The 20,672-nt window shown below is 53.0% G+C and overlaps 1 long non-coding RNA gene across 2 annotated transcripts in view; it reads right to left on the reverse strand.

The window, feature by feature from the left end:
- The window catches only part of LOC140416562 (uncharacterized), a 143,518-nt gene that overhangs the window by 79,397 nt on the left and 43,449 nt on the right, over positions 1 to 20,672 (reverse strand). For both annotated transcript variants that reach the window (XR_011944779.1, XR_011944780.1), the window contains exon 3: positions 6,265 to 6,319. This is a non-coding gene — a long non-coding RNA (uncharacterized lncRNA). The remainder of the gene's footprint in view (positions 1 to 6,264; positions 6,320 to 20,672) is intronic.

Consider the following 20,672-nt stretch of genomic DNA (forward strand, 5'->3'; position numbering starts at 1 on the left):
GCCCTACAGAGGCCGGCACGGAAGGAAGGACTGCCCTCGCGGTACAGGCCCACCTGCAGATCAGTGGGCCCCGATCGCTGGCCAGGCCACCATGGGGGTCCCCCTGGGTCCGGATCCCCCCCATGCTCCCCCCTACCCCCAAGGATGCCACTAGACGGCCTACCAGCCAGGTCGCGCCATGTGGGACCATGTCCATTTCACGCCTGCGCGACTGGCCAGGAACTGACGGCCGCACGGCCCAATGGGGACCGGAGAAATGCCGGGGGGGGGGCCACTACCAACTGCCCCCGACCGATGTGGCATAAACTCCGCCCCCGCCCGTAAACCGGCGCCGGAGAATACAGCAGCCGGCGACGGAGCGGTGGGGCAGGATTCATGCCGCCCCCGGGGATTCTCCGACCCAGCGGGGGGTCAGAGAATCCCACCCATGGTCTCCAGAGGGCATGAGGATAGTCCAGGCTGGTCGACTGATTGGCCTGCAAGGGAAGCCAGATGGCATTAGAGCATCATAGGGGCAGAGTGACGATAAAAAAGTAACTCACATGAGGCTTTTACAATGTCTGCATGTGCTGTACCCGGTCACACCGGTTGTGCTTGGGTTTGTCCTGCAATGAGACAGATGGGGAGAGTGTTGGTGGGAGTCCTGCCAGATCAGATGGTGAGGGAGTCAGACATGCGTGGGAGGTGAGAGGGTGTGGGGATGTGAGGAGCAGGATAGCTACGGGGGATGGGGGGGGGGGGGGGGAAGAGAGACGATGGGCAGTGGGGGAGGGGGCGGCGGGAAAAGTGTTGGAAACTTGTAAGGTGACTGGGAGTGAGATCCCTATGGAGGTGTGATGTGTGTGTTATGTGTGTTAAGGGGTGCAGTGGAAGACATGGGGAGGCAGACTTGTCCTGGCTACACAAAGTAGGTCATTCATCTTCTTTCAGCTCTGTAGTCCCGTCCTCTTATGGAGTGAGCTGGCACTCACTATCGTGGCCACTACCTCCCAGGCAGGGTTGGTGACCTTGCTTGTTGGGCATCTAGCCGTTGGCGGGTAAGGGATGTCACGTCATTGTTCGATACCAGCCAGAAGTTTGGTGAAGGTTCCCTCTGTGCAACGTGGTGCCATCTTCCTGGCGACCAACTCCCAGACTGGACTTGGCACAAGTGCTGGGGAGACGTGTAAAAGGAGCGCCCCACTGATTGCAAAGATTTCGTTTTCCCAGGACGAGCGAATCAGAGGCAACCCACCATGAGCATGGCATGAAACATGTGGAAAAAAAATATTATTCAAGGGGCAGAATATACACCAACCTTTCCCGCTGTCAATGCCAGTGGGATTCTCCCCAGTTTTCTCGCCAAGACCGACACTTCAAAAAAATATCGGGAACTTCCACCCAAGGTGTTGCAAGTTGCAGATTGGTTGAAATGGCTCACGAGAAAAAGATTTTCAGTTATGTAGTGCTTTCTATGACCAAAGGACACCCCAAGGAACTTTACGGTCAATAAATAACTTTAGAAGTGCAGGAACTGGTGTAATATAGGGAATGCAGCAACCAACTCACACACAACATGCGCTCACACACAGCAATGTAATAATCAGATCATTTGCTTTTAGTGATGTTGATTGAGAGATAAATATTGGCCAGGACACCAGGCATAATTAAATGCCCTGTTTTACTTTGAAATAGTGTTCTGGGATCTTTTACATTCATCTAAGAGGACTCACAGGGCATCGGTTTAACAACTCATTTGAAAAACAACAACTCCCAACAGTGCAGTATTCCTTCCCTCTGTCCTGCATTAGAGTGTCAGCCTTGATGCTTATATTCAAGTCCAAGGATGGGACTCGATGTAGCTATCCAGTGCCATTTATCTAAAAGGGATATTTTAATTTCCTGAATGAAATTAAAGTAATAAAAGAACAGTCCGAGTTTTAAAGGTAAGCAGCTGCATGACATCCTATTGTCACATCATTGGCCTGCAAGTACACCTCATCAAGCAAGACACATGGACATTCTATCTTGGTGCAGGGACCGCAGCAGTTCGAAGAGACAACTCACCACCACCTCCTCAAAGGCAACTAGAAATGGGCAATAAATCCTGGGCTAGCCAGCAGAGCCCACATCCCATGAATTAATAAATAGCTTGCCTTGAACACAATTACCATCTGGGCTTAAAATCTCCAGTGTTTGGTGTGTCGCATCTGGATTTAAGAGCTTCTTGTCAAACGGAGCAGAACAGTCCAGAAGATAATGGGTCTCACTCTCTCCAATTTCTCTGCTCATCTTCAGATATCGGAGGCATAATATGTTTATTCCAGCGAGGGCATCAATTTTCATGTGATGGCTGTGACATTCAGTGTGGTGATTAATGTACAGCTGCAGCTGGTTGAAGGGGACCAAATCCGTGCAAAAGTCGATCTGGTTCTCTTTTACCAGCTTCAGCAAAACATCTGTTTCTGTTGAGGATGAGGAAGTGTTATGCCAATGAAAATAGAGACGCGTTTCACACATTACACAACAAAAATGTCCTATGTTACAATGAAAACTTAAGATGAGATAAAGCTTGATAATGCTCGCCAGAACAGATCTTTATGTTATTTTTCTGTTGTCGTCCTCTAATTGTTTTTATCCCAAGTAATTGCCAAATGCAAATTCGCAGCCAGCGGAACGGACCATCTGATAAAAACACTGTTAAAATACAACAGCTTGGGAAAACATGGAAGATGGAACAGCAAACACCTTAAAAAGAGACGTTCATCCAAAAGAATCTGCTTTTCCTACAATAATGTTATACCCAGGTACAGATTATGTCGAATTAGATCATGGGCAAGGGTATATTACAGCATATCCAAGGTGTTCTAATGTAACCAACTGTGAAAGGAAAGGTTAATCCCGCATATTAGTTTGTAGCACACCACACGCTATTAACCATTATTCCAAGTGACTGCACTGGATCAACCCTAGATTGTAGATGTAAAGGCACATGGGGGTTGGACATTCGCAGGGGTTCTCCAGATCTTCCATTGTAACTTTGCCAGAGGATCCATGGAAAACCCAGAAGGATGGCATAAATGGATGATCAGTAGGGCAGCACGGTGGCCTAGTGGTTAGCACAGCTGTCTCACGACGTTGAGGTCCCAGGTTCGATCCCAGCTCTGGGTCGCTGTCCGTGTGGAGTTTGCACATTATCCCCGTGTCTGCGTGGGTTTCGCCCCCACAACCCAAAAATGTTCAGAGTAGGTAGGTGGATTGGCCACGCTAAATTGCCCCTTAATTGGAAAAAATAATTGGGTACTCTAAATTTATTTAAAAAAAGAAAGATAAATGGATGATCAGGAAGATCAATTCAATCCCAATTTTCAATGCAATACATCATCTGGTCTGTCTCTTGAGCCATTTTCAAACCCAAGCATACCCTTGAATAATACAACGTTATAATTGGTCTAAAGTTTTGTATTGATGGATAACACGGTGTTTTCGGCAGCCAACTAACTGGATTAAATGCTGGCGTCACAATGCACCCAATTTTCCTCTCAGTTGATGTCAATACAGAACCGACATAAACTTGATGAGAAATACCAAATGTGTTTCATTCTGGACCATCTGCAGCAATCAGATAGAAGCCTATTGTTCTCTGTGATTCATCTGGATCCAAACCTTGATCCCAGAGGTAGAGTAACAGTTTTCAACACACTCTGTACCTGGATCCCTCAGCAGAGCCACTTTAACTCCAAACAGGTCACGTATGCTGACACATTTTACCTCTTCTCCTTCTGTGCTACCTTGCAGAAACAAGCTGAATGACAAATTCCTTTCTGAATACATGTTTCATTTTTGTTTTCAAAGCTGTCACTCAATAGTCTCAATGGTATTCGACCTCTGTACCTATCAAGCAATCTCCAATTAAGTCTCAATCATGACTTTTTCTCCACCAATTCCTCTCCTATTGATCTAAAGAGATTTAAGCACATAAATATTTACCCTATGACACCCTTTTCTATTACTGAGAGCAGTTATTGATCCCGCTGTGCAGTAGGTGTTCAAGAGCTTTTCTCCACTAGTAAGATTAATTAAGCTGCCAGGAGAAAGAACCTACACTCATGTGAGGAAATAGATGGGAGTTTGTTAAGCTTGAAGCAAAACAAATTCCATAACAAACATGCACCCACGCAATTGGAATATGAGTCATTACAGAATACGATTTTGATTAACAGAATCCTGTCACAAGGTACATGAGAACCTTTAATAAATCCACTGTATAGTCCTGAGAGCATCCACGTTGATGTGCAAATTTCACCCAAAATAATGTTGTTTTTGAGGATTTTTTGCTCTCGGGTTTCCTTTCAAATTCATTTGCATATTGCCAAATGCAAACTCTGGCCTGAACCAGTGCAATTGGGCAGCATTCTAAAATGTACATGGGAAAAATAAATTTGCTTTAAAAACATCATTTTATATGTTTAAGAGTGGTAACCTGGTCTAATATGATTGACAGAGCTGAAAGTGGGTTTATCAGGGGCTGGTTTAGCACAGGGCTAAAGAGGTGACTTTTAAAGCAGACCAAGGCAGGCCAGCAGCATGGTTCAATTCCCATACCAGCCTCCCCGAACAGGCGCCAGAATGTGGCGACTAGGGGCTTTTCATAGGAACTTCATTTGAAGCCTACTTTTGACAATAAGCGATTTTCATTTCAGTTCATTTTCATTCATTTCATCTCACAACATAAGCATGTTGAATCACAGTTACAACTTGTGAATAATTTGATTTTAAATTAACTGAAGACAACTTTCAAAAATTTACAGAACTGTACGTATCTTGGTTATATTGGGGTACAGTGCTCAGTTTCTTAGTCAGGAAAAATTCTATTCAAAAACATCTTAAGAGTGTCCTTGCAGAATCAGTTTAATTATTGCAGCCTCCTCAAAGGCTCACAGCAGATGCAATTAATGAAAATTTCCAATGGCCAATCCATCTTGGTGGTGTGGCCAGTTTTGTGGGTGGAGCCTGTTTCCTGTGCAAAGTTACAACCTGGTGTTGTAAGACTTCGTAAAGTTTTTAAAGTAAGTGCAAAAGATCACAGAAACTCAGAGTTGCGGGGAATGTAATTTGCACTTAGAATTGCACAATATTTTGTACTGCTGGCGCCAATTTCAAGCAAATTACATTGAAAAAAATAGTGCAATTGAGCTGAAACTTTCATAAACTGCTGTTGAAAGCCAAATGTAAATTCATTGGAACTATGTTATATGCTACCTTGGGACTTTAAGAAAGATAGAAAAATGGAGGTTGCATAAATCAGACATACTATTATTCAGTGGCTAATGACCAATTCATATGATTACATAGGATATATGGCACAGAAACAGGACATTCAGCACAATTAGTCCATGCTAGTGTTTATATTCCAATTGAGCCTCCTGCCATCTTTCATCATAGAATCCCTACAGGGCAGAGGGAGGACATTTGACCCATCAAATCTGCACCGACCCTTCGGATGACCATGCTACGTAGGCCCACTCCCCCGCCCTATCCTGTAACCCTATCCAACTTTGGACACTAAGGGGCAATTTAACACGGCCAATCCACCTAACCTGCACATCTTTGTACTGCGGGAGGAAACTGGAGCACCAGGAGAAAACCAACGCAGACACGGGGAGAAAGTGTAAACTCCACACAGCCAGTCACCCAAGGACGGAATTGAATCCAGGTCCCTGGCTCTGTGAGGCAGCCATGCTAATCACTGTGCCACCGTGAGGCCATCATAACCATCTATTCCCTTCTCTCTCATATGCTTGTCTTCCTTCCCCTTAGATGTATCTATATTATTCACTTCAACCCACTCCCTGTGGTGGCAAGTTCCATATTCTCACCACTCTTTGGGTTAAGAAATTTCTCCTCAATTCCCTGTTGGCCTTCTTGGTGATTATCTTACATTGTTAGTCCATCGTTATGTTCTTCCTCACAAGTGGAAACATTCCCTCTGTATCCCCTCCATCAAAATCTTTCATAATTTAGAATACTCTCATCACCCCCTCAGCCTTCTTTTTTTCCCCAAGAGAAAAGAGACAGCCTGTCAATCCTTTCAAGAACAGCTGAAATAGAGAACTGAGATGAAGTATGCAGTTCTTTACCCCATCCCCTCCGCTGGGGAGAAAATGGCAGAGAGAAATTATACATCCATTCATTGATCTATATTTTAAAATCTTGAGCGTAGCACATAACATGTCTCTCGCATTTAGTGGTGTGATGGGAGGGTCACATGATTGTTACACTTACCTGCAAGTAAACTTTGCTATGTATTCCCAATTTGATAACCAGAAGTTTCACTTTCCTGAAACAATGCAAAATCATGACTAAAAAGTTGCAATGTACAAATAGGACTTGGGAAAAACCGACCGATTACCTTCTAATGAAAAAAAGGACATATAAAAACAAGAAATCCAGAATAAGCTGCTGTCCAAACTCACCAAGAGAAAAGCAACCAATGTGAATCCTGAAAATATTATTAAGAAGTCTTTACAGATGCCATGACGGTTTCTGCAATATGCTGAGGACCTATTTCTTCAGTGACGTTTGTTATATGGTAGAACATTAAAAAATACAAAATTCCTGAGAAAAATGTTAAAATGCTAAAAACAATGTCATGTTACTTGTTCAAAATGCCATAAGCTATATTCTTCCTTGGAGACATTTGTCGGAGAAGTCCGCCTTGAGTCCAGAAGGATTCCCAGAACCATTACACACAGCTGATGAGATGCATCAAGACAGCAGACTCCAGCTCACAGCAAGCATTTGTGCACACAGCTCCTGTAATATCCCTTAAGAATTGACTGGTCGGTCATTGGACAAGGCAATCCCTGCTACTTCTGGTTCCTCCACTCTGATTCCATAGAAAATTATGCAGGTAAGAACTTGCACCAAAACAATTATTAGCATCAGCAAATGCTTAAAACAAGGATTAATACTTTAACTTTTTGGGAGAAATTTGAAAACAAGAACAAGTTATTATATCTCGTACAACTGCCGTCACCATGATAGGAGTAAAGGAGCAAATGGCTTGAAGTGTTTTTTTTTATTTTGTAATATATTTGCAATGGTTGGACCAGATGTACCTTTTATTTCTATTATTCACAGAAGTCAAACAACCTGCAAAACAATACAATTCACATAAAGAGTGCTGTGCACTGGACGTCTAATGAAACAACCTGATGTGCTCCCTTTTAGATACTAACTGACCTACTGTGAATTTCCAGCATTTGGTGTTTTTATTATTGTTAGTTCAGATTCCCAGGATTCACAATATTTTTTTTAAGAAATCTCTTAAAGGATTAATATGTCCTGAGCAAACCAGTATCAGCACTTAGACCAATAGTGAAAGTAAATATAGTTCTCATTTGCCCGACAGCTGCGATCAGTCACAATCCAAATGGGTTTGAACAATCACACTCCCAAACGGCAGAGGTTCAGTCTGTGATGACTAACACATATCCCTCGCAAAATGAACTTGAATAGTCTGAATCCCAGTGGACAAAGGACTACTGTATGGAGCATTATCAATCCCAAGGAAAATTAGCTCATTCCCTTGCCACATTTCTCATGTAAAATCAATTGACCACTTTCAGTCAGTGTGAAGTCTGAATTTGGAACAAAAAAAATCCCCAATGTGATACTTCAATTGGCAGTCTCATTTCGGAGATAATCAGGGGGGGGGAGAATGCAGACAGTACTGAGGACACTGATAATGGGCGCGATTCTCTGCTCCGACAGCAGAGTGTTGGCGACGGCGCTAAAACGGGAGTGTTTCACTCCGTGGTCGGCGCCCATTCCGGGACCCCATTCTGCACCGTACAAGGGGGCCAGAAGGGGCACGGCAGGAAGCACGGGGGCGTGGCCTCGGAGCCGCGTCGGAGACGCGGCGCCACGCAATCGACGCTTCGCAATGTCACACATAAGGCGACTCGAGCGCACAGGCTGCCGATGGAGCAACATGGCGCCACGCCGAGCAGCGCCCCGGTTCAGCGACCACTAAGTGGAGACGCTCCTGAATGCCCTCGTGGAGAGGAGAGGGCGTCTGTACCCTGGACCCAGCAGAGTGTCCCAACCAACGTGGCCCGGTATCTGTGGAGGGAGGTGGGCGCGGCCGTCAGTGCCATCGCGTTGACACCCAGGACTGGCGAGCAGTGCCGCAAAAAGCTCAACGACCAACTGAGGGCAGCCAGGGTGAGTACCCAGTGATATGCCCATGGCACCAACCCCCCTACCCATCACATGTGTAACACACACCTCCTCCCCAGGGGGACGGTACAACCACAGCAGTGACCCGCATGGCTGCAGCCACTCATGCAAGCCGCGTTGGCCATGTGCCCTGTGCACCCATGCCAACATAGATCCAACGTCATGCATCGGACCGCCTAACAATGCTGCCATAGATCAACCGAGCGCATCAGACTTACACCGCCCTCGGCCAGCACCTGGACGGCCAGCCCGCAGGGACTCTAGCAACGATGGGGAGGGAATCTCCAACAACAGGCCTCCGGCCCAGTCCAGTGATGACACGATGACCCAGGACACCAGCACACAGGGGACAGACAGGCACGACACGATGACCCAGCTCACCAGCACACAGGGGACAGACAGGCGCGACACGATGACCCAGGACACCAGCACACAGGGGACAGACAGGCACGACACGATGACCCAGCTCACCAGCACACAGGGGACAGACAGGCGCGACACGATGACCCAGGACACCAGCACACAGGGGATAGACAGGCACGACACGATGACCCAGGACACCAGAACACAGGGGACAGACAGGCACGACACGACGACACAGGACACCAGCACACAGGGGATAGACAGGCACGACACGACGACACAGCTCACCAGCACACAGGGGACAGACAGGCGCGACACGATGACCCAGGACACCAGCACACAGGGGACAGACAGGCACGACACGATGACCCAGCTCACCAGCACACAGGGGACAGACAGGCGCGACACGATGACCCAGGACACCAGCACACAGGGGACAGACAGGCACGACACGATGACCCAGGACACCAGCACACAGGGGACAGACAGGCACGACACGACGACACAGGACACCAGCACACAGGGGATAGACAGGCACGACACGACGACACAGCTCACCAGCACACAGGGGACAGACAGGCGCGACACGATGACCCAGGACACCAGCACACAGGGGAAAGACAGGCACGACACGATGACCCAGGACACCAGCACACAGGGGACAGACAGGCGCGACACGATGACCCAGGACACCAGCACACAGGGGACAGACAGGCACGACACGATGACCCAGGACACCAGCACACAGGGGACAGACAGGCACGACACGACGACACAGGACACCAGCACACAGGGGATAGACAGGCACGACACGACGACACAGGACACCAGCACACAGGGGATAGACAGGCACGACACGACGACACAGGACACCAGCACACAGGGGATAGGCAGGCACGACACGACGACACAGGACACCAGCACACAGGGGATAGACAGGCACGACACGATGACCCAGGACACCAGCACACAGGGGACAGACAGGCACGACACGACGACACAGGACACCAGCACACAGGGGATAGACAGGCACGGCATGACGACACAGGACACCAGCACACAGGGGATAGACAGGCACGACACGATGACCCAGGACACCAGCACACAGGGGACAGACAGGCACGACACAACGACACAGGACACCAGCACACAGGGGATCGACAGGCACGACACGACGACACAGGACACCAGCACACAGGGGATAGACAGGCACGACACAACGACACAGGACACCAGCACACAGGGGACAGACAGGCACGACACGATGACCCAGGACACCAGCACACAGGGGACAGACAGACATGAAAGAACACAACACAACACCACCAATGAGGGGACGAACATACGGGACATGGCACCCCAGGGTACCCCTGACCGCAGGGCTGATGAAGGCAACGAGGTTGGGTCACAGCTATCTCCCACACCCTCCGCCACCGCAGATACTCTCACCTCGGTTGGCCATTTTAGTGATGAGGCTTCTGGGACACTAACTGGTGCGCACCACACAGCCGATCCGGTACAGCAGGTGGAGGTAGGAGCAGCCGAGAGGCCGGACAGTCGGAGGGCAGCCCAGCCCTGGCAAACACCTGCCGCTCAGATGGGCCCCGGGTTCCTGGAGTTCCCACACCCACCCATAGACCCGATGCAGTCAGGGACCCTGGGGCGTGACAGTGTGCCGGCCAGTTTCCAGCCCCTGCAGACGCGAGTGCATCCACGTCCAGGAGCTGCAAATGGTGCCGGTCATGAGTACCACACAGGCCAACGCCGCACGGATGGCGTCCGCGGTGGAGACAATGGTGGCGACGGTGTCGGGCATGGGACTGAGTTTGCAGGGCCTGGGGCTATCCGGGCACGCGTCCTCCACGGCCCAGGACAGGGCTGCCGTCTCACAGGCAGCCATGAGCCAGGGCCAGCTGAACATCGCAGAGGCTCTCAACAACCTGGCGCGGTCTCAGCAGGCAATGGCCCAGTCCCAGCAGGCCATCGCTGAGAGCATCAGCGCCATTGCCCGGGTGATGGACGCCGTTGTTCAGAGCCAGACAGGGATGGCAAACTCCCTGAGCTCCATGGCTGCGAATGCCCAGACCCTGTTCGATCCCAGCGCGGGCCTCCAGGACTGGCAGCGCCAAGTGATGGTGGTGTTGGATCCGCTCGCACCACCATCCCATGGAGAGCCCCGGGGGTCACTGCAGGGGGGTGCCGGAATGCCACGCCACCTCGGACTCCCTCCCCCTACTGACCCTGGTACATCTAGTGGGCAGCAGGTAGAACAGGGTGGCACCACGCCATCCCAATTGCCCGAGGTGCAGCCTGGACCATCCAGGCCGGGCAGCCCCAGGAAATGGTCGCCAAAGGGGACCCTAGTCACAGGGCAGGAATCACAGGAGTCCACCTCCAGTTCTGCTGTACCGTCTGGGGGAACACCGAGACGTAGTCATAGGGCACGTAAGGCCAGAAAGGTAGACACTGATGAGTAAGTTGGCACGGGTGCAGGGCACAGAATAGTTAGATGGGCCAGGGCACGTGTAGAGGACGTCTGTTATTAAACACATTCACACCTATGTGAGCTGCCTCTGTACTCTGTCCGATGCGGGCGGGGAATGTGTGCCAGTGTGTGTGGGGGGGGCTGCGATTGAAGTTGAGCTCCGGTGCGTGTGACGTGCAGACCCGTGCGACCCCCCCCCCCCCCCCCCATGGTTCTCCCACACTAACCCACCCCCAGCCATATGCCAGGGCCATGGGATGCAGTGCCTGGGTCCACCCAGGTGGAGGGTCTTGATGTGGCCATGAGTCAGGCATTGTCGAACGATGTATGGCTCAGAGCCCATCGCACGGCGGGCTGTCATCATCCTCCATGCTTACACCATCAACCGTTTGCCCCCATCCCTTTGTGCCGCAGGTGAATGTGTCATGGATGGGTTGTATGCATGAGGGTGATGTGGTGGTGTGGGAAGTGAGGGTGGTCGGTGGTGGAGGAGGTGAGGGTGGTCGGTGGTGGGGGAGGTGAGGGTGGTCGGTGGTGGGGGAGGTGAGGGTGGTCAGTGGTGGGGGAGGTACCGAGCTCTGCGGTCCCTCAAACATGGCGGGGATGAACGATTGGGAGAGTATAAAGGAGTCATGCACACAACCAGGGTACCTGGCGCAGACGAGCAGGATCGTCATCCTGTGGTTCCAGACAACCTGCACGTTCATTGAATGTGTACCCTTCCTGTTCAGGTACATAACCCTTTCCTCCGACATGGACCGCATGGAAATGTGAACTCCATCGATCGCCCCCTGCACCATGGGTATCCGGGCAACAGCAGCGAAACCTGCTGCATGGGGGCGATCCACAGGGAACTGTATGTACCGGTCAGCAATATCGTACAGCGGTGACTGAAACAACCCCGTCGCGAAGAAGTTGAGGGCGACCATCACTTTGACGGCCACCGGGAGGGCCTGTCCACCCCCGGTCCCACGTGGTGCCAGGTGTGCCATCAGGTGGCAGATGTGGGCGACGGTCTCCCGGCTCAGCCGGAGTCTCCTCCTGCACGCCCTGTCCGGGAGGTCCTCGAAGGACATGCGGGGCTGGACACACGTTGTCGCATCGGACGCCTCCGTGGCCGTGGCACACCCTCCTCCTAGTCATCCTCCTGCTGTGGCTCCCGCACAGCGTGGTGCTCCTCCTGCGCCTCTCGGGCGTGTGGCCAAGCGGCCTGGGCAGCTTGCATGTGCCCCACTGCAGCCCGCTGCTCTACAACAGGCTCCGCCACCTCCCTGTCATGCCCGTGCTCCAGCTCCCACTGGGCCTCATGCAGGACACGGCGGCCAACAACGCTGGAAGATGGCTAAACATTGTACTATCTGTAGGGGGTGGGATAGACAGGGTTTCAGCATTGGTGTACCCTCTCCACAACCAGGTGCCATGGGCTACATGGCCGGCCCAGTTGTCAGCACGCGCCCCACTCCTGCCCCTTTGGTGCCCTGAGACCTGTCGGCCGTCCCCTCTACCAGGGCCACCGTCTGATGGCAGTGCCCGCACCGTGGGGGCTCCCATGTGTGCTGCCTTGGACATACCCGCTGGTGGGTGCCGCCCGTTTGGTGTGGGGGGGGGGGGGGTGCGGGTGTCTGGCACACGTCAGGATGGCCAGGCTGCCTGCGCCGCGAAGCGAACGGGTTGGGTGCGGCGGGACAGAGAATCCCACCCATTATAATTTCTCAGATCAAGAAATCATCGTTACGTGTTCGTGGAAGCATAGGGAGGATGTGGATTGCTAAACACATGCCAAGGAAAAGCTGAATAACAAACAAAAGCATAAGTAGTGAGAAACTCAATTAGCTGAAGATAGAATAAAATACCACAATTATTCACTTGGAACAAGAACTTGAATTTATCTAGTGCCTTTAAATGGTAGCGGAACATCCCAAGTTGCACCACAGGAGCATGACCAATCAACGGGTGAAATTCTCCGCCGCACAACGCCACAAACATGAACCACGTTCAGGCAGAGAATCAGGCCTCTGGCCAGAATTGAAATCCGCGTCCTGCACCGACGTGGAGAATCACTACCAAAAACGTTGCTGAGGGGGAGGGAGAAGGGCCGGATTCTCTGAACCTCCGCGCCACAATCACGCCCGGTGCAGGTGCGGAGAATGGGGCTCGGACCCGCGACTCCTTCCCGCGCTTCTCCGGCGATCAGAGAATCAGCGCCAGTCGCACGCATGGTCGACGCGGCGCCGGTCGGGGGCCGTTGAAAGAGGCCCTTGCGGCAATTCTCCGCGACGACCGGCCGAGTTCCCGCTGGCATGGTTCACGTACGGTTCCACCCGGCGGGAGCACGGAATCGCGGCTGCGGTGGCCACTGATGGGGGTAGGGCGGGGGGGGGATCCATCACCAGGGGGGGCCCTCCACGACGGCCAGGCCCCCAATCGGGGGCCACTGATCGGCGGGCAAGCACGATCTGGGGGGGCCTACTTCAGGCCGCCCTGTCACGCGGGGGGGGGGGCCACAGGCGGCCGCCATACGCATGCGCGGACCAGCGGCCTGAGGTTCAGGCCCCCGTATCGGCAGCTGGAGCTGCGTGGAGCACTCCGATGCCCTGCAAGCCCCCTTAAAAACAGAGATACACCCCGGACTTTCTAGAAAAAAGTCCGGAGTGATTCGCGCCTGTTTAATCGCGGTCGTGGGGACATATCCCCAGTATTGGAGAATCCCGTGCAAGAGAATCCCGCCCAAGGTAAGTGTGGTAAACCACTGTTAGTGTATTATATGTATTGTGGTAAACTGTTACTGTACTACATGTATTGTGGCAAACCACTGCCTGATGGCTCCGCCTCCCCTCGGGCTCGGTATAAAGGTGGCTGACCTCCAGGTGTGCACCAGTTCGGGATCAGTGGCCAGGAGGCTTCCTGTTAAGCTTATTAAAGCCACCATTTTGTTCACTACTCGTCTTGTGTTAATTGATGGCACATCAATTTAATAAGCTAAACTTTTAAGATGCATTTATCACTCAAGCCTGATCGCCTGGAGCTGGACCCACAAGCAGCCGACGCCACTGCGACATTCGAGCACTGGCTAAGCTGCTTCAAAGCTTACCTCGGATCCTCCACCGACGATGTCACCGACCTCCAAAAGCTTCAAATACTCAACGCACGGGTGTGCCCGCAAGTCTTCCTTCTTATCAGAGACGCCCCCTCGTATACGGAGGCGATAATGCTGCTGAAGGGACAGTGCGTAAAGGCAGTAAACGAGGTGTACGCCAGGCACCTCCTCGCCACGAGGTGACAACGCCCCGGAGAATCACAAGCCAAATTCCTGTGTGCCTTGCGGGTACTCGGCCGGAACTGTGCTTCCCAAGCCGTATTGGCTGTCCAACACATGGAGCTGCTGATCAGGGACGCCTATGTCGCGGGCATTAAATCCAATTACACCCGCCAGCGCTTGCTAGAAGGGGGTACACTCAGCCTCCCAGAGACAGTGCAGCTCTCAAACTCGCTGGAAGTGGCTATCCAGAACAAGGAGGCCTACACCTCCGACCACGCGGCACCCTCGTGGACGTCATGGGCGCCGCCATCACCCGACTCGAGTGTGGCGCAAGCCTGTGCCGCGCAGCAGCTCACCAACTCCGGAAGCACAAAATGCTACTTTTGCGGCCAGGCTAAGCACCCCAGACAACGCTGCCCAGCAAGGAACGCGATTTGCAACGGGTGTGGGAGGAAGGGCCATTTCGCCAAAGTCTGCTAGGCCCGACCTGTCCCTAAAGTTTCTAGGCCCAGCAGCGCTGCCTGGTGCCTGTCGGGACGACTCCCATCTGCCACGCTACCCACCATGTGTGACCTGTGGGCGCCACCATCTTTGCTGCCACCCACCATGTACGACCCGTGGGGGCTGCCATCTTCGCCGCCATCTTTTACTCCACCCGCCACCTGCGACCCAAGGGGGCCACCATCTTTGACGCCACCTTCGATGCCACCCGCGACCCATGGGGGCCGCCATTTTGGAACCACTCCGCCGCCTCCCGGGATCCCTGCTCACCCGGTCGAACGCTGGCCACCACTACCTCTGACCGGCCCACCCACCACCTTCTGAAACTCGCCTCCATCACACTCGACCAGTCTCGACCTCATCATCTCACGAAATCCACGATGACCGTCAGATAAAGGGGCACAAGATGGCCTGCCTCTTCGACTCCGGGAGCACTGACAGCTTCATCCACCCAGATACGGTACAGCGCTGCTCCCTCCCAATTTTACCCACGACCCAGAAAATCTCCCTGGCTTCCGGATCACATTCCGTAGAAATCCGGGGGTACTGTGGTACACTAACTTTAAGCTCTACGTCCTGTACCGGGTAGCATGGTCGTTAGCACAATTGCTTCATAGCTCCAGGGTCCCAGGTTCGATTCCGGCTTGGGTCACTGTCTGTGCGGAGTCTGCACATCCTCCCCGTTTCTGCGTGGGTCTCCTCCGGGTGCTCCGGTTTCCTCCCACAGCCCAAAGATGTGCAGGTTAGGTGGATTGGCCATGCTAAATTGCCCTTCGTGTCCAAAATTGCCCTTAGTGTTGGGTGGGGTTATTGTGTTATGGCGATAGGGTGGAGGTGTAGGCTTGGGTAGGGTGCTCTTTCAAAATGCTGAAAATAACTCAGCAGGTTATGGTAGCATCTGTGGAGAGAGAAACAGAGCTATGGGGTGGAGTTTTACAGCCACTCTCACCAGTGGGATTTTCCAGTCCCACCGACAGGACTGTGGGCAGCACGGTAGCACAATGGATAGCACTGTGGCTTCACAGTGCCAGGGTCACACGTTCGATTCCCCGCTGGGTCACTGTCTGTGCAGAGTCTGCACGTTCTCCCCGTGTCTGAGTGGGTTTCCTCCGGGTGCTCCGGTTTCCTCCCACAGTCCAAAGACGTGCAGGTTCGGTGGATTGGCCATGATAAATTGCCCTTAGTGTCCAAAAAGAGTTAGGAGGGGTTGTTGGGTTATGGGGATAGGGTGGAAGTGAGGGCTTAAGTGGGTCGGTGCAGACTCGATGGGCCGAATGGCCTCCTTCTGCACTGTAAATTCTATGATTCTATGATTCGATGTCCTCCCCCATCTCTGCACTGCCCAATTACTGGGGCTCATCTTTCAGTGCCACCTCCAAAACCTAACCTTAAAGGTGGTGGACCCCTGCCCCCACTCACCGTCTGTAGCCTCACGACCCTTAAGGTCGCCCCACCCTCGCTCTTCGCTAACCTCATCCCGGACTGTAAGCCCGTCGCCACTAGGAGCAGACATACAATGCCCGGGACAAGGCCTTTATCAGGCCGGAGGTCCAGCGACTCCTACGAGAGAGGATCATTGAGGCTAGTACCAGCCCCTGGAGAGCCCAAGTGGTGGTCGTCAAGACTGGGGAGAACCACCGGATGGACAGTCAGACCATCAACCAGTACACGCAGCTCGATGCGTACCCCCTCCCCTGCATATCTGACATGGTAAATCAGATTGCGCAGTACCGAGTCTTCTCCACGGTTGACTTGAAGTCAGCGTACCACCAGCTCCCTATCCGCCCAGAGGACCGCCAATACACTGCCTTCGAGGCAGATGGCCGCCACTACCACTTCCTCAGGGTTCCCTTCGGCATCACCAATGGGGTCTCGGTCTTCCAGCGAGAAATGGACTGAATGGTTGACCAGTACGGGCTGCGGGCCACGTTCCCGTACCTAGATAATGTCACCATCTGCGGCCATGACCAGCAGGACCATGACACAAACCTCCGGCATTTCCTCCACACCGCCAAGCTCCTTAACGTCACAGACAATAAGGAGAAATGCGTTTTCCGCACAACCCGCCTAGCCATCCTTGGCTACGTCGTGGAACACGGAGTCCTAGGGCCGACCCCTACCGCATGCGCCCCCTCCTGGAACTCCCCCTCCCCCACTGCCCCAAGGCACTGAAGAGATGCCTGGGGTTCTTCTCCTACTATGCCCAGTGAGTCCCCAATTATACGGACAGGACCCATCCACTCATTAAATCCACCATTTTTCCCCTAACGGCTGAAGCCCGCCTGGCCTTCAACCCCATCAAGGCAGATATTGCCAAAGCCGCGATGCACGCTGTGGACGAGTCCATTCCGATCCAGGTGGAGAGCGATGCGTCGGACCTTGCCCTGGCTGCTACCCTCAACCAGGCGGGCGGGCCCGTGGCTTTCTTCTCCCGTACCCTCCATGCCTCCGAAATTCGGCACTCCTCCGTCGAAAAGGAAGCCCAAGCCACTGTGGAAGCTGTATGATATTGGAGGCATTACCTGGCCGGCAGGCGATTCACTCTCCTCACTGACCAACGGTCGGTGGCCTTCATGTTTAATAATACACAGCGGGGCAAAATCAAGAACGACAAGATTCTGAGGTGGAGGATCGAACTCTACACCAACAACTACGATATCTTGTACTGACCTGGGAAGCTCAATGAGCCCCCAGATGCCCTATCCCACGGTACATGTGCCAGCGCACAAGTAGACCGACTTCGGGCCCTCCACAATGACTTCTGACACCCGGCGGTCACCTGTTCTTTTCATTTTATCAAGGCTCGCAACCTGCCTTACTCCATCAAGGAAGTCAGGACCATGGCAAGGGACTGCCAGGTCTGCGCGGAGTGCAAACCGCACTTCTATCGGCCAGACAGAGCACACCTGGTAAAGGCCTCCCGCCCCTTTGTGCGCCTCAGCATCAACTTCAAAGGGCCCCTCCCCTCCACTGACCGTAACGTGTACTTCCTCAACATTACTGACGCGTACTCACGTTTCCCTTTCGCCATCCCATGCCCTGACTTGACCTCTACCACCGTCATCAAGGCCCTGCACAGTCTCTTCACCTTGTTCGGGTTCCCCACCTACATCCATAGTGATCGGGGTTCCTCCTTCATGAGCGACGAGTTGCGTCAGTTCCTGCTTAGCAAGGGCATCGCCTCCAGCAGGACGGCCAGCTACAACCCCCGAGGAAATGGACAGGTGGAGAGGGAGAATGCGACGGTCTGGAAGGCCGTCCTTCTGGCCCTACGGTCTAGAAGTCTCCCAGTCTCCCGCTGGCAGGAGGTCCTACCCGGTGCACTCCACTCCATCTGGTCGCTCGTGTGCACTGTCATCAATGAGACCCCTCATGAACGTATGTTTGCCCTCCCCAGGAAGTCCACCTCAGGGGTCTCACTCCGGTCCTGGCTGACAGTCCCAGGGCCCGTCCTCCTTCGGAAGCATGTGAGGAGTCATCAATCGGATCCCCTCATCGAGAAGGTCCTGCTCCTCCATGCCAACCCACAATATGCCTATGTGGCACATCATGACGGGCGGCAGGACACATTCTCCCTCCGGGATTTGGCACCTGCAGGTTCCCCGGCGACCATCACCACCACCCCCGACCCTACACCATCTCCCTCCACCACTACCCGGCTACTTCGAGATTTGGCACCCACAGGCCCACCGGCGACCATCACCACCAACCCCGCTCCTACACCACCCCCGCCTCCACCGACTCAACTACTGGCCGAAGAAGAAGACAACACGCTCCCGGACACGGTCTCGACACCAGTGCACACACCACAGCCGGGACTGAGGCGATCACGGCGGAAGGTCAAAGCCCCCAACAGACTCGACCCTTAAGTCCACTTCACCCCCGCTGGACTCTTTTTTAACAGGGGGGTGAATGTGATAACCCACTATTAGTGTATTATATGCATTGTGGTAAACTGTTACTGTACTAAATGTATTGTGATAAACCACTGCCTGATGGCTCCGCCTGTGGCTCCTCCCTCGGGCTCGGTATAAAGGTGGCTGACCTCCGGCCCTGCCCCAGTTCAGGATCAGTGGCCAGGAGGCTTCCTGTTTAGCTTATTAAAGTCACAGTTTTGTTCACTACTCATCTTGTGTTAATTGATGGCACATCAGTAAGAAATGTCTAGTGGGTGGGTGGAGGGGGGGGGGGGGCGGGGGGCTGCAGGGCCAGGGGATGTAGCGGGGAGAAACTTGGTGACAGCTCCCTGGATTCGGAGTGCCCCTCAGGATCGGGATGGCCTGGCTCAGACAGCCATTGCTGCAGTATTTGTTTTAAACACACCCATTTTGTACAAGTTTCAGGCCCCTGGTTGCTCACTCTGCTGACTGCTCACTGTGCTCTGCAAATGTTCACAGAGCCTCTGTTCATTTGGCAACCCACCCAGGCCGCCATCCTGGAAACCCTCGCACCCAGCTGAGCCATCAATGGGTGTGGCCATGCTCAATCAGTGACACACCAGGTGTTGGCACTCCGCAGAAGCGCAGCTCATTGCGGGAGAAGCAAGGAAATAGTAGAGCTCACCCCAAACAAAGGACATATGCACCGTGGCCTTTGGCGCCCTCCATGGCACACTGCCCCTCCCAGGGCAGAGGCCTCACTAACGACACTATCAGCTAGCCCACAGCCCGTTGTCGTAATCTGTTTTCCACATCCAGGACCCACATCACACTGCAGCTGTACTCCCAGCAGATGCACATTTCCCTGCCTCACCCTCATCTGGAGGACCGGCTCACACTCAAACCTTTAAACATGGAGGTGATTGGTGGCACATGGTGACCCTCTTCACCACACAACTAGGTGCCACCCTTCTGGTGGGATAACACATGACCCACACAATGAGGACACCCACAATAGATCACACTGGGGGGTCAGAACAGGGACAATAGAGCCTATCGCTGACATGAGTGTATCAGCCACCGGTACCCCTGTTGACAGGGGCGGGTGGTGGGGATAGAGGCTGCCTGGTGCCATTCACTGATGGGGACAGGGGTGCAGTGTGGAAGGCAACATATCGGGGGGAACGGCTGAGGGGTGGGGGTGGGTTTGGGGGGTGCATGTGAAGGGTGGAGCTGAAGTGCAACTCAGGTTCAGCATGTAGCCTGTTGGATCTGGATGGGCAAGGAAATACTCATCTTGCTAACGTGTCTTCTCATTCCCCCTGCAGATAATGAATTTTGGAGTAAAGCCAGCAATGCTCACTATCTACCTGGCTACAGCAGTCGCTGCGCACACACGGAGGCTGGAGACACAGCGCCTGCTCGGGAGGACCCTGCACAATAGGAGCCTGCCCCAGAAGAGCAGGGGCCAGCCGTTGAGGCTTGAGTGCTGGCCATCCAACAGGCAGAGGAGGTGTGAAGGAGACGCCGCAAGGGCATGTTTATACTGTCAGCGCCTGTCCTTCGAGGAGATGCCGGACCACCTGTCCCACAAAGACTTTAGCTAACCAAGGAGAATGTGCACCACCTGTGACAGATGATGACACACCTGGCACCACAGAGATTTGGAGGAGGATACCCATTCCCAGTGACCGTCAATGTGATGTTCGCCCTGAACCTTTATGCCTCTGGGTTTTTCCAGGGGTCAAACGTGGACCTGTCTGGGATACGTTTATAAGATATAGGAGCAGTATTACGCCATTCGGCCCATCGCGTCAGCTCCAAAATTCGATCATGGCTGATATGTTTCTCATCTGTTACCTACAATGCTACAGACCAAGAACTGGATTACAAAATCAGCCAGAGCATCTCCTCCCTAGAACACATGACCTCAGTTCAGGATTCGGCTTATTTAGCTCCCCGA

Source organism: Scyliorhinus torazame, chromosome 1, assembly GCF_047496885.1.
Source record: "Scyliorhinus torazame isolate Kashiwa2021f chromosome 1, sScyTor2.1, whole genome shotgun sequence".
Taxonomy (NCBI): Eukaryota; Metazoa; Chordata; class Chondrichthyes; order Carcharhiniformes; family Scyliorhinidae; genus Scyliorhinus; species Scyliorhinus torazame.